The sequence below is a fragment of the Grammomys surdaster genome, unplaced genomic scaffold (genome assembly GCF_004785775.1).
Source record: "Grammomys surdaster isolate TR1022 unplaced genomic scaffold, NIH_TR_1.0 126189, whole genome shotgun sequence".
NCBI lineage: Eukaryota > Metazoa > Chordata > Mammalia > Rodentia > Muridae > Grammomys > Grammomys surdaster.
The window spans coordinates 368,179-383,068 of NW_021620995.1; the positions used below are offsets into that span (position 1 = coordinate 368,179).

At 36.4% G+C, this 14,890-nt stretch overlaps 1 pseudogene; it reads left to right on the forward strand.

Annotated features, from left to right (window-relative positions):
* Positions 1-612: 612 nt before the first annotated feature.
* On the forward strand, positions 613-1,110 carry LOC114613123 (annotated as a pseudogene).
* The last annotated feature ends 13,780 nt before the right edge of the window (positions 1,111-14,890 follow it).

Below are 14,890 nucleotides of genomic sequence, written 5' to 3' on the forward strand. Positions count from 1 at the left end.
AACAAAGACATGCTTGCAAGGTGATTATAATGATGTAGTCATAACAAGGTGGTCATATTAGACTTTGGGGGGAAAAAGGCATGGTTGACTTTCATGAAAAAGGCTGTGTAGAACCATTTGAAGTTAAGGTTATAAATGGATCATAGACCAATCCTTGAGAAAAATACTTGGGAATCAAATAAGTAGGGATTAACCTAGGCTGTCTTTACTATAATCTGGCTTTCAAGCACAATGGAAGAAGGCTTATTCATCAAGAACAATATTGAAAGAATTTTACTTAATGTAGGAAACCCCAACAAAACATGGCCCCTTATATGACATTATGAAATTGAAAAAGTGGCAAAAATTAATAATTTTTCATATTTCTAATTATTACTATTATTACTAACTCATTAATTATGGCTGAAATTGCTTTATTTTTTAGTTTCCAAGCTGTTTAAGAGTATTCATAAGCATTGTCCCACATTGAGAAAATTAAAGATTTATCTACTAATACTATTAAGTAGCTGAAAGGTTAATAAGTGTTAAAAGTTACATTAAACATAAGTTTTAGAGGTGGAGGCGGAGGGAGGTGGCAGTGGTGGCGGCAGCAGCAGCGGCGGAGGGGGGAAGATGGCAGCGACGCGGGTGGCCCGGTATGCAGTGTGCGCCACCGGGATCCTGCTCTCCATCTACGCCTACCACGTGGAGTGGGAGAAGGAGAGGGACACGGAGCACCGGGCCCTCTGCCACCTGGGGCCCTGGGTGAAGTGCTCCACCGCCCTGGCCTCCAGATGCGGTTGAGGATTTGGTCTTTTGGGTTCCATTTTTGGAAAAGATGGTGTATTAAACCAGCCAAACAGTGTCTTTGGACTTATATTTTATATACTACAGTTATTACTTGGCATGACAGCCAGCGCAGTTGCAGCTCTGGTCCTCATGACCTCCTCCATCGTGTCTGTGGTGGGGTCTTTGTACCTGGTCTACATTCTGTACTTTGTGCTGAAGGAGTTTTGCATCATCTGTGTCACCACATACGTGCTGAACTTCCTCCTCACCATCATCAATTACAAACGACTAGTTTACTTGAATGAGGTCTGGAAGCGACAGCTGCAGCCTAAGGAAGACTGACGGCCAGCGGACCTCCACCCAACCGTCTGAAACACTTCTTTCATTAAGGAATTCAAGGGTATTTTGACTACATAGCAAAATAGAGACCAGCATTAGCTACAGGAGACCCTATCTTTTTTAAAAAAAATTTTTTTTGTGCTAAAATATATGTTCTCTGTAAGTGAGCCTGTTGTGTTTTATTTGATAGTTTTGCCCTGAGGGAATTCAGGCTTCTCTCTGTACCTAAACCTAGTGGAAAGGGGGAGGAAAACACTGTATTATAAAACTGCTAATCTTGTTATGACTGTTTCAGACTGAGGATTTAAACACTGAAGAAGCAGGCCGGGCCTGGTGACACACACCTTAAATCCCAGCACTTGGGGAGCAGAGACAGGTGGATCTCTGAGTTCTAGGCTGCTCTGGCCTAGGTAATGAACTCCATGACAGCCAGGACTGCTTTTGAAATGATTCATAACAAAGGAAGCCTCTAGATTCATAGTGACTGGAGTAAGACAGGTTCTGGCTAGGTGTGCTCCAGGGGCTGTGGTTGGCTTGTGGGATTTTTCTTGGTCCTTTCCCACAGCTAGTTTCTGTCCGGGAGGGTAAACTTCTGATACAACTCAGGTTTAATTCGTTGCACTAGCTGTATTCCAAGAATTATTTTTGCTTCATCTATGTGGCTTTTCCTTCAGCTCTTTTGTGATGGTTTTTGTTTTGTTTTGTTTTGTTTTTAAAGAGACACAGGATCTTTCTCTGCAGCCTAGGCTGTCCTAGAATTCAGTACACAGCCCAGGCTGGCTTCAAACTTGACATTCCTCCTGCCTTAGCCTCCAAAGTGCTGGGATGAGTGGTTTAAATTCATTATACGTAAGGAATGGTGAAAAACACTGACCTTTTTCATGTAAAGGGACAAGTTTTGGGGGCTGGGGAGGTGGCTTAGCAGTTAGGAGTACTCATTCTTACAGAGGATCCAGGTTTGGCTCCAACCACGCTCATGTCTGCTTAACAACCTTTATCTGCAACTCCAGTTCCTGGGGATCTGACACTCTCTTCTGGCCCCTGAGGGCCCTGCATGCATATGGTACATAGACATATATGCAGGCAAAACACTTATATACATATGGAAGTATTTTGTTTGGTACAAAAGATCCTTGTACCTATGAGGTAAGATAGAGGACAATAAAATTAATATTGTTGCTTTTTTGTTTTCTTTTACTTATAATTATATTAAAAAGATTATTAAAAGTACAGCCAGGAATGGTGGCACATGCCTATAATCCCAGCACTTGAGAAGTAGAGGCAGGAAGACCAGAAGTTCAAGGACAGTCTGGGTTATTTTGAGACCTTGTCTCTAGAAAAGCAAAATCTCAAAACACAAAAACCACTCAGCCGTTACTGGATAAGCTCTAGCTGGTACCAGCAGTTGATTCTGATGGATACTGGCAGGTGGTGGGTGACCTGACCTTAAAGGTCAGAAAAATGTCAGCAAAGTTCCCCACCAGCATGTCCAGGAACCTGTCTGGGATCCACTCCTGTTTTCTTTCAGTGCACATCAATCAGTGACCCCGCCCCTCTCTACCCCTTAGCATTTTAGGCAGTGAGCTTATAAATCCTAATTTTGTGAGAACCCTGAGTCATAAAGAGCAGAGTAGGATTCCAGGCAGTGTGATCAGATACCCTCTCCCCCTTTTAAACTAATTGGCCCAGGAGAGGTAAGGTGTTCTGAGGCTGTATTGGTGTGGCCTAGATAATAGGTATATATAATCTGTGAAGTATGTTCCATCTAAAATACTACTACTGCTTCGAAAGCTCCTGAGTAAACCTTCATGTAAAAAGGAGTTCACTGAGAAGATTCCCTCTTTAATATAGATAGAAATATTCTTTATCAGAGATTTAAGATACCATTTTGCTAACTGGTAAATAAAAACAGATGTAAATATGTAAGAATGTTTATTTGTTGCACATAACTTTTTTGATATAAAATAAATGTAGACAATTACCTGTGGGAAAAAAACATAAGTTTTACTTCAATATACCACTATATTTTGGATATCAGCCCTCTATCAGATGTGAGGTTAGTGAAGATGTTTTTTCCCAATATGTAGGTTGACGATTTTTCCTATTAACTATGTTCCTTGCCTTACAGAAGCTTTTTAGTTTCATGAGGTCCCACTTATCAATTCTTGATCTTAGAGATTGAGCCACTGAAGTTCTGTTCAGGAAATCCACCACTCCTGTGCCCTTTACCACTTTCTCTTCTATTAGATTCAGTGTTTCTAGTCCCACGTGGACTTGAGCTTTGTGCAAGGTGACAGATATGGATCTATTTTCACTTTTCTACATACTTAATGCTTGTTAAACCAGAACCATTTGTTGAAGATGCTTTCTTTTTTCATTGTATATTTTTGACTTCTTTGTCAAAGACTAATTGTCCCTACATGTGTGGTTTTATTTCTGTGTCTTCAATTCTATTCTGTTGATCAACGTGTTTTTCTCTGTACCAATACTATGCAGTTACTACCACTATTACTCTGTAGTACAGCTTGAAGATAGGGATGATGATTCTCCCAGAAGTTCATTAATGTTAAGAATTGTTTTTGTTATTCTGGGTTTTTTGTTTATCCATATGAAATTGAAGATTGCTCTTTCCATGGCTTTGAAGAATTGTTTTGCAATTTTGATGGGGATTGTGTTGAATCTGTAGGATGTCCACTTTTACTATGTTATTACTACCAACATGTGAGCAAGGGAGATTTCTCCATTTTCTGAGTTCTTTGATTTCTTTCTTGAAAGATGTGACGTTCTTGTTACACATATCTTTTACTTGTTTTGTTAGAGTTAATATTTTATATTATTTAGGACTATTGTAAAAGGTGACATTTCCCTAATTTCTTTCTCAGTCTGTTTATCCTTTGAGTAAAGTAAGGCTACTGATTTGTTTGAGTTAATTTTATATCCAGCCACTTTGCTCATGTTGTTTACAAGCGGTAGAAATTCTCTGGCAGAATTTTTGGAGTCACTTATGTATATTATCATGTCATCTGAAAATAGTGATACCTTGACTTCTTTGACAATTTGTATCCCTTTGATCTCTATTTGTGGTCTTATTTTTCTAGCTAGAATTTTGAGTACTATATTGAATAGATACATGCAGAGTTGGCATTCTGGTGCAATTGCAAACTGGTACAACCACTCTGGAAATAAATCCGAAGGTTCCTCAGAAAATTGGAAATAAATGTATCGGAAAACCCAGCTATACTACTCCTGGTCATATTCCCAAATGATGCACTACCATGCCCCAAGGACACATGGTCCACTATGTTCATAGCATCCTTATTTGTGATAGCTAGAAGCTAGAAACAACCCAGATCTCCCACAATGGAAGAATGGATACAGATAATGTTATTAATTTACATAATGGAATACTATTCAGCTATTAAGAATGAGGACATCATGAGTTTTACAGGCAAATGGATGGAAGTAGAATATATCATCTTTACTGAGGAAACTCAGACATAAAAGAACAAGCATAGTATGTTTTTACTAATAAATGACTATCAGCCCAAAAAGTACAGGATACTCAGGATAAAATATACAGAATTCAAGAAAGTTAATAAGCTGAAAGTCCCAAGTGAAAATGCTTCAATCTCACTTAGGAGGTAGAAGAAAGCAGAGGGCAGATGGAGGGTGGAAACTGAGTGGGAGAGGGTAGAGAAAGGGGTAGGGGAAAAGGGGATCATGATATGGTACTGAGGGGAGAACAGGATTGAAGCTCCAAGGGCCAGCAGAATGAATGGAAATATGCACCATCAGTCCATGAAAAGTTGGGATCCTTCTAAAATGTAACAGAGACCTTGGATTTGAAAAAATATCAGGGCTTAAAGACTGGGACCTTAGATGAAATATTCAACAGTGGGGAGAGGAAATTTGTAGAATTCACCTCCAGTAGATAGACAAGGCATTAAGTGGAGGGATGGGATTGCCATCCAACAGTCAAAAACTCTGACTAAGAACTGTTCCTGTCTAAAAAAAAAAAAAAAGAAAAAGAAAAAAAAACTACAGGGACAATAATGGAGAATAGACTGAGTTAAAGGAGGTCCAGTGACAGGCCCAACTTGGGATACATCTCAAGGGGAAGCTCCAAGCCCTGACACTACTATTGATGCTATGGTGTACTTATAGACAGGAGTCTAGCTAGCTGCCCTCTGAGAAGCCCAACAAACACTGACCAAGACAGAAGTAGATACTTACAGCCAACCAATGGTCTGAAGTCAGAGTTCTCTGTGGCTGAATTAGGAAAAGGCTGGAAGAAATTGAGTAAGTGGACAATCCTATAGGAAGACCAGGAGTCTCAACAATCCTGGACTCCTGACCTCTCAGACATTAATCCACCAACCAGGCAGCATACAGTAGCTGGTCTGAGGCCCCAGACACATATACAAAAGAAGACTGTGTGGTCTGACCTCAGTGAGAGAAAACATACCTAAACCTTGAGAGACTTGTGGCCTCGGGTAATGGGGAGGTCTGGTGGGGTGTGGAGATGCGTGTGGTGTTGGAGACATTCTCTTGGAAACAGATGAGTAGGAAAGGGATGAGGAATTATCATGGGCAGAACAGGAGGAGAATAACCACTATACTGTAAATAAATGATTAAAGATAAAAATAAAATGTATTTAATATGTGTTTTATGTATATCAGTGGTCTATTTGCAAGTATGTCTGCATGAGAGATGAGGGGGCATCACACCCCATTATAGACGTTTGTGAATGACCATGACATTGCTGTGAATTGAACCCAAGACCTCTGGAAATACAGCCAGTTCTCTTAACCACATAGATATTTCACCAACTCCCAGGAAGCTTTCTTGGTCCAGGCCTTCAGGGAGTTAGTTGTGAACCCACAAGCAGGTTGGCAAGAGAATTCCCTGGAATGCTCCAATTCTGGAATCTCAGCTATGTACTATACATAAAAGGGTGTTATGAGAGTCCACTGGTGTTATCAAAATTGTAAAAGTCCTGGTGAAACATGATTCCCAGGACTTCTAAATCAGAACAATTGTCAATGTCATGAAGCACATTTTCTCTCACATCTTTCAATGTGAGTAAGTATTGCTCTAGGAGGATAATTTTATAAATAGCCTTTTGTGATTTAAAATTATGAGAAATACTAGAGCAGGAGATGAAACAGTATTTTCTATCTTGAAAGTTCTCACATTCTAAACCAACATAGCCTTGCATGCAGATTACAGGCAGTGCACATACAATTCCCAAAGACATTCATTGCTTTCTGAAGACCTGGGTCGAGAATGTTGCAACATCAGTTTCAAGAGTCCCAGCTGCAAAAATCTGTCAGTGGGAGTCACTGTTGCAAAATCAACTTTATCCAGAAAATTATTAAATTTAATGTGAATTCTTTTGTATAGTTCTAAGAAATGTGTGTGTGTGTGTGTGTGTGTGTATTTCACTGTTCAGATTTCAGTCATAAAAATGAGTCAATATAACCTTAATAAGATCCTAAATTTTAAAAGAGTGTTCCCATACCACAAGCAGGAGGCTACTTCTGACAGTGCATGGAAAGCAATGAACCATCAACAGGATAGGCCAGAAACCTAGGATAGAACCATTAAAATAGTGAATGAAATGACTGAAATTTTTTCTAATCATGTCATACTTGTAGACAGGAGCTAAGCATCATGCTCATCAGAGAGACTTCACCTAGCAACTGATGGGAAGTAGAAGCAGAGAAACACAGTCAAATATTTGGCAGGACTCAGGGAATCCTGTGAAAGAGGAGGAGGAAGGATTGTAGGAGCCAGTAGGCTCAAGGACTACCACAAGAAAATCATAGAAACAACTAACTGGAGATGACAGGGGCTCACAGACCTTAATCCACAACCAGGAAGCCTGCATGGGACTATCCTAGGCCCTCTACATATATGCTATGGTTGTGTAGCTTAATTATCCTCTCCTAACAGGTGGAGCATGGTCTGTCTCTGACTCTTATGCCTGCTTTGGATTTTTCTCAAACTGAATGGCTTTGTTCAGTCTTAGTATCAGGGAAGGTTCCTAGTCTTATTACAAGTTGATATGCCAGGTTTTCTTCATAATCCATGGGATACTAGGTCTTTTCTGAAGGTAAAGGGGTAGGAGTGAACTGGGGGAGAAGGAAAGTTTGTGGAAGACATTAAGAAGGGATGAAAGAGGGGTATATGAGAGTAGAATAAATTTAAAAATATATAAACCAGAGTATCCCGAACTATGGCTTGTAATTATTATCGGTTCTTTCATTTTTAAACTTTAAACTTTGAAATAATTATAGACAAACAAAAAGCTGCACAATAGTGCTAAAAGGTGCTATGCATCCTTGAAACATGTTAAATAAAGGCAGACGGTATACATAATTAGAGAACAGTATATAAAGCTACACAACTTGTACTGTAAAATGCAATTAGGTATATAGAGACATTTTTCAGATATCAGCAGCACTCATACGCACTGATATGTATGTAAATCAAATGCCCCCCAAAAGCATTAGATTAATAAACTGTAATAGATGCAAGTTTAAATAAAATAAAATTCTTCTGAAAAATCTTGTTCTCTTTTCCAATTATATTATTTTACTTATTTTGAGTTGGAGTCAAAAGAATGATAGAATAGTGATTACAAGGGACTGGTCTGAGCCTGGATCAGAATGGTGGTGATCACGGCTCACTTGTTTTCATTTAGATGTGATGTATAGGTTTAACAAACCTGATGTAAATATAGATGATATATATATGATATGATAACTAGCAGTTGGTGTAGTATTCTCATTATAAAAATGTAAGTATTAGGTATTTTATATTTTATTTAAAAGATTTAGTAATTCTACAGTTTATGTATATATCAAAACATAGTGGTATAGGCTTAAATGTATGTAAGTTTATGTCATTTTAAAAGTAGCACATATCTACCACAGGAAATCTGGTTCAGAGTGTAATAGCAACCAAAGGACCCATTCTAGTTCCAGATGACACAAAAAGGTGCTTGCAATCACATGTACCTCGAATTCTAGGAGATCCCATACCCTCTTGCTACTTCTTCAGGCATCAACACTCACCTAAACATAAATAAAAATACATCTTATGAATAAAATCCTCTTGAAAAAGTAAGGGGAAGAGCAAGAATAGTAAACAAGTGTAAGAAAGAATCACCACCCTAAACTGAACCTTAGATTCAAACTATAACATCTAAGTTAAATTACAGTAATGGATAATCATTATTCTAATTTTTTTCATGTTTATTGGATGAGAGATGAGAATTATATTTAATGTTTAAATAGCCTACAAACAATTTCATTTTATGAGATGCTATTTTGTAGAACATTAGAAAATAAAGCACTAATTTTTGTTGCCATCAACATTATGGTGGCTGATTAAAACTGAAGCAACCCAGCAATAATATAGAAACTAATTATGTGAAAGAAATCATTGCAGACATTAGAAATTCAGCAGACATTTCAGCAGCATTTGCCAGATCATACTGCTTATCAGAGACTGAATGACAAACCCTCAAAACCTTTGTTATAGCAAATACAATAAGATTGACTCTACATGCTGATGTTGTATGAAAGTAAAGAGTTTCATGTGAACACTTGAATGCAGAATGACTATGAGTTATCACATTTCTAATCATTCAATTCTAAAATGAAAATTAAGATGAATAGTGTATCTTTGTGGTTAAATTAATAATATTTTTCCTTACTATAGTTATTATTATGTTTTGGAAAAGAGTATCAGTAAGGGAAATATCTTTAACATGTATTTCTTTATTATACATTTTACACATAGATGGTATTTACATATATAAATACACATATATAAACATACACATATGAAAATATTATTTGATAATAGCCAATTTTGTCCCCTTTCTCCTCCTACTGAAATCCTTCCTATTCCAAGTAAGATATATCCCACAACATCCATGCCTTCTTTTTTTGTCTTAATGTGTGATATTGAATGCAATGTTCTATGACACTGGTATCAATTTCAAAATGTACAGAATTTATTTAGGAGTTATGTAAATAAACACAAAATATTCACCTCTCTTTTGCATTACTATCTCAAACCATTTTGATCTAAAGAAAATACCACTGCAAAGACTTAATTATTCCTTGAATTTTACCTTTTCACACCATTTTAAAATAAATCTAGAAAAATGTTAGAGTTTTACTTGCTGTGAAGAGACACCATGACCTAGGCAACTCTTACAAAGGCAAATATTTAATTGTTGTAGCTGACAGTTTTAGACATTTAGTCCATTCTCATCATAGTGGGAAGCCTGGCATCTTGCAGTCAGACTTGGTGCTAGTGGAGCCAAAAGTTCTACATCCTGAGGGAGCAAATTGGAATTGTCCCACACTAGCTGGAACTTGAAACATCAAAGCCCACACCCACAGTGACATGCTTCCTCTAACATGGCCATACTTCCTAATAGTGTCACCACCCATAAGTCAAGCATTCAAACACATGAGTCTATGTGAGCCAAACCTATTTATACACTGCAGATGTCTTTGGAATTAAAATACTTTATTAATTTTAAAAAATCACATACATTATGTTTTGATAACATGCACCCCTTCTCCAATGCTTATCTAATCTATGTCCCCCTTCCCTACATACCCTACTTTCCATCCTCCATGTGTTTTAACCTATTGAGTTCAATATATATATATATATATATGTATATATATATATATATTCTTGGATATGTGGTCATCCACTGACACATGATTGATAAGCCATGGTAACATCCTTAAAGAAAACTAATTCTCCATTCCTAGCAGTTTTAAATTATCAATATCTCCTCAACTAATAATAGATCTAGACGTATACATCCAGTTGTTAGATTCTTTCTAGAATGTGCACATAATATGCATTTTCTCTCACTGTTTTGGGTTCATATTTGCAACTGACCGAGAATATCCAGAAAGCATGATTCCCTGTAGTCACATATACTTACAATTTCAAGCTATAAAAGTCTTTCAACCTTTGTTCTAAGATGATTTAACACTATCGTTTCTTCTATTTATAAATAGTAACAATATAAATTATTGGCTTGCTTTTATTTTTCTTGAATTGAGAGTTGCTTTTATATTCTTTAGACTAAAAAGATATCAATTAAACTGGAGAAAGTGTTTTATTTTTTTCCTATTTTATGACTTCCATCAATGCGAAAGAAAAATTAATTTATTTAAAATCCAATAATTTCATAATAGTGACCTTTAATCATTTATTTTTTTGTAGACACTATATTTTGATCATCTTTATCTCTGAATCTCTGCATCTAACTTGTCCAGAACACTCCAATAAAACCTCTTCTAAGTTTTAAATATTTTCTTTCTTAAATAAGTTCACTTAAAGCTGCCTATTTAAAAATGTGTACAAGAACATTAAGTGAAACAAGAACCTCATGTGTCCTTCTTCATTTTTTTTCCAGAAATTTGTTGACTTGATCTTCCTCAAGTCTTTTATAGGCAACCTGAGCCATTCTGAGTTTAGGAGTGAAGTGTCATTGTCTGACACTTGCAATGTTTTCACGCAATTTTCTGTGTTAACTTTTGAGCCTTGATAGGATAAGGGTTCACACTTCTCATCTTTAATACCACAGGTACCTTTTCCTTGCACATTGACTGTCTGTACAAGGCAGTTCCTGTACTCCACCCTCCACCTCACCTGACCTCTAAACTCACTGGGGCCTCCAGTCTCTTGAGGGTAGGTGCATCTTCAATGGCTGAACACAAACCCGACAGTCCTCTGCTGTATATGTTTTGGGGGCCTCATATCAGCTTATGTATCCTGCCTGGTTGATGGTCCAGTGTTTGAGAGAATTGGGGGGTTCAGGTTAATTGAGATTACTGGTCCTCCTACTGGCTCATCCTCCCACAGCTTATTATGGTTTTTCCCTAATTCAACCACTGGGATCAGCAGCTTCTATCCATTGGTTGGCTGCAAATATCTATATCTGACTCTTTAAGCTGCTTGTTGGGTATTTTGGATGGGAGGATGTGGTGGCGCATGCTAGTAGGATTTGCTGAAGGAGGCTGAGGCAGGAGGATCACTAATTTGAGTGTATAGCCAGCCTGGGCTATACATTTTGAGTATCTTTAAGTGGCAAAAGGATACAGGCATATGAACTCAGAAAGAGTAGTGACTGGTTTCAAACAGAAATAGGCGTTAGTATAGCTTAAACTGATAGGGACAGCATAGAGATACGTGGTCATGTAGAAAAAGAAATCACTTAAAAGAGAGTTTATGAATAATATCTTAACACTTAAGTTTTTCTAATAGTGTTATGCCTAAGATAGATACATGAGAAGTTGTTATTAATTGTAATTCACCTACCTAAACAATAACTAGTAAGAACCATTATTTTTGAGAAAATGTACACTGTAAATCAAATGATCATACTATGTTGACAGTATTAGTTCAAGCATTTCTCGAATTTTTTGATATAGAACCAGAGGAGCGAGTATAGATAACATTCAAGACCACAATAATCAGAAGAATAAGTAGTTCACCTTCAGTTAATTTAAGGAAGGATACAATATTTCATCTTATTTTCTAAACTATGCTCTTTTTAACTATGTCATTTTGGTTTATTTTATCAGCATCATAACATTGGAAAATGACTAAAATAGATGGAAATATTAATATTACATTTTATTTCCTGAAAACAGGAAATTAATTGTCTAAGTTACTATTCATTAGACTTCATTTAGGCATGCAGAGTAATTATTAAATGAATTTATCATAATCACTTGTTCACATTTTCAATTTTGAACTGAAGCATATTTTATGGTTTAGGCTCAAATACAGGTGATATTAAAGAATTATATCCCACTATATTTTCTACAACCCTATAAACAGTAGATGTCCTGATGTTAACATGATATAACTTATTTAATGATAATTGTAGAAGAGCTTTAAGATGACAATTCATCATTTAATTTATAACTGGCCAATAAATATGACTGAAGATCATTTTACTTGAGTGCCAATATTAAGAGATTTTATGTTTATATGATTGTATAAATGAGAATGATTTTAATGTTAATGATGATTTTAGTTTGCAAATTAGTCAAAGTCAGAACTTATAGTTTCTTTAGAGTCACTAAATTCTGAAGTTTATAGCTTGGAGTGTAATATGGACACAGTGAAGAGAGAAGTTACTGAAGAAGCTCAGTTACAATAAAGAATCTGTGACAGTTAATAAAATTAGGAAGAAGATCATTTTGCTTTGATTACACTTTCACTTATTTGAGTTTATTAGGGAAAATAAAAATCATCCTTCAGTTTAGTTTTCCAATATGGGATGGTTATCTGTATAACATAATTTTCTTAAATTTCAATATCTTGTCAAATAGAATCTGAGATACACACAAGTGACCTTGACTTCAGAGAGAGCTATGACTTCTATGCAGAGGAAGGTTTTACATGCATGAAATTCAGTCCACCAAAATATGTAGGCATCGTGTCGCAATTGTTTTTCTTAAAATACTCTGTCTAACTAACGTAAACTACATTTTGCTTCTCTGTTAATGATACAAACAACTCTTCAGAAGTAGCTTACTTATGTTCTAGGGAATCTGGGTTTAGAGTAATTTTATCTGAATTTGTGGATTTACACCATTCGTCTGACTTTAAAGTATTTAAGTTCAGTCTATTGTCAGGAAATTAATAGGCTATAAAATTAACACAAAGAAATCAGTAGCTTTCTATAGACATATAACAAGTAGCCCAAAATGAAACCAGAAAAATAATACCCTTCACACTATTTTCAATTTTTTGTATAAACATAACAAAGGTAATGAAAAAATTGAGCAATTAAGAGGCTGGAAAAGTTACAAAGAAAAATTAGAAGACAAAAGATAAGAAAACCTCTCATGTCCATAGATTAGTTTGACTTAACTCAATTCACTGATTTAATATAATCCTTGGCCAAATTTGGTGCATTTCTTCATGAGAATTAGATAAAATTGCAAATTTCATGTGTAAATACAGAAGATCTCCAAATTGCCGAAACAACTCCAAAAACAAAAATAGTGGAATATTACCCAATTGTTAAGGAGGAGGTAGAGAGAAGACTGAAAGAGCTGAAGAGGCTTGCAGCCCCATAGAAAGAGTGACAATACCAACCAATCAGAACTCTCAGGGTCTAAACCTCCAGCCTGGGAAAATGCATAGAATGACCCATGCCTCCAACTGTATATGAAGTGGAGGATGGCCTTGTCAGGCATTGGTGGGAGAGGAGGTGCTTGGTCCCATGAAGGCAGGGTGTCTTGGTGTAGAGAATTCGAGGGTAGGGATGGAGGAATGGGTGGATGGGAGCACACCCACATAGAATCAGCAGGAGAGGGGACATGATAAGGAGTTCTTGAAGGGGGGAAAAGCAAAACAAATAAACAAACAAATAAATAAAAAAATAAGAGAACAGATTTGCATTTAAAAGAGGAAAGAAAAATGAACTTGTGTAATTTTCAAGTAATTGGGTGAATCTGAAAACAGTTTCATAGTGGAGTAATTCAGACTCAGAAAGAAAAATGTCACATGCTTTCTCTACTCACTGTTAGCTTTGAATATTCTTGTGATGTGTGGCTGTGTATTGATAGAGGTTTTACAGGTTGTTAAAGGCCCATGAAGGAGAGTGGGATTCTTTCAAAGGCAGAGAGATAGAATTCAGTGTTATAAATAAAGTGGAAGAATATAACAGTAAAGAGATTGATTGGATAGGAAAATTGAATGGTAGTGTAGAATATAGAACAGGGGGAGGGATAAGTGACATAGAAAAAAATTAAAAATAGGGAAACTAATACAGTGTATGCTTCCTAAAATATATAAATATACATATACACATACCAAGTTTAAGTGGAATTTTCCTATAATAAATGTTACTTCTTTAGAGTTGTTGGTAAATAAGTCCCCATGGAACTCTTAAACATAGGAAATTATTGCTCATGTTAAGACTACTATCCAGTATTTGATATCAAGAATCCAGGAGGACACCACATTTGGAAACACAAGTCAGTACTCACATGGAAGCTTCATTCCTACTCAGGAAGTTTTATAGTCCTGAGAGGTGTTTTGCTAGCATTGTATCAGTGGAAAACATGGTAATTGGTTTTACCCAGCTGTGAACTCTCATAAATATAAGAATAAGGACTCTGTCAAGGTATGTCCACTGCTGGAAAGGTAGAGTGAATATCCTGAGAGCAACCAAACATTTCTGTCTAGTTTTAAGTACTGCTTTACAAAACAAAACCTGTATCTTTGACGATAATTATGACTGAGAAACTGGCTACAGTATTCATATATCCCAAGAAAGGATTTCTTGAAATTATTTGATTAAGTGGTCACTATGTTAAACTGATTATTAATGAGTTGCTCTTATAATCACAGATCAGTTCCTGTCTCAATAGTAATGAGAAAAGTAAGTTTCTTCAACAGATGGTGATTAAAGCTAAAACACTCAATTGGTCATGGTCCAGAGACTAATAATATCGAATGCCCAACTGTAAATATAACACATATATTATTCTCCTTTTTTCAAAGCTTAGGAAATGATTGTGGAGGAGTGTATAGAAAGACTGAAGTTATCAAACCAAGAAAAAGATAACCACACAGACGATGTTGCCACTATTAGCAAAAATAACAGGAAGCAACAACACCCTCTCCTTAATATCTTGTAATATCAATGGAGTCAATTCCACAATAAAAAGGCATAGGCTAATGGACTGGATACGCAAACAGGACCCAGCTTTT